Source organism: Oryzias latipes, chromosome 5 (genome assembly GCF_002234675.1).
Source record: "Oryzias latipes chromosome 5, ASM223467v1".
Classification (NCBI taxonomy): domain Eukaryota; kingdom Metazoa; phylum Chordata; class Actinopteri; order Beloniformes; family Adrianichthyidae; genus Oryzias; species Oryzias latipes.
This window is the reverse complement of record NC_019863.2, coordinates 32,969,507-32,969,974: the sequence shown is the minus strand read 5'-3', so window position 1 is coordinate 32,969,974 and position 468 is coordinate 32,969,507.

The following is a 468-nucleotide window of genomic DNA, read 5'->3' as shown; positions in this document are numbered from 1 at the left end:
GAGCTGCAGGCTGGCAGACGAGGCAGCTGACCTTCATCAGGCGAGAGCTCCACCCTTCCTCCACCCTCTGTGAGTAAACAGCTGCTGTGAGGATGAGGAGCACTGTAGCCTTCATCCATGACACTAGAACTTCTGATGGAAACGTGTCGTCAGTCTGATTATTGATGTTTGTTATCATAACTGCAGGATGGAAACTCTGAACTGCTGAGGTGGGTCTCATGATGATGATGATGATGATGATGATGATGAATGCATTAACCTGTAAACCTGGTTTATGATAACACTTTAGGAATGAAATGTGAAGATGGATTCTTACATGTATGTGATTCAGAAATGTTTGTCTTTGAAAGTCTGATCGTTTATCTGTTAAAACTATTTTGAATTGAAATAATCACTTATGATAGAAATCTTTGGTCTCTCAGCCGTGTTGGTCTGCCCCCCTCCCCTCCCCCAGAATGCACAGGGGTC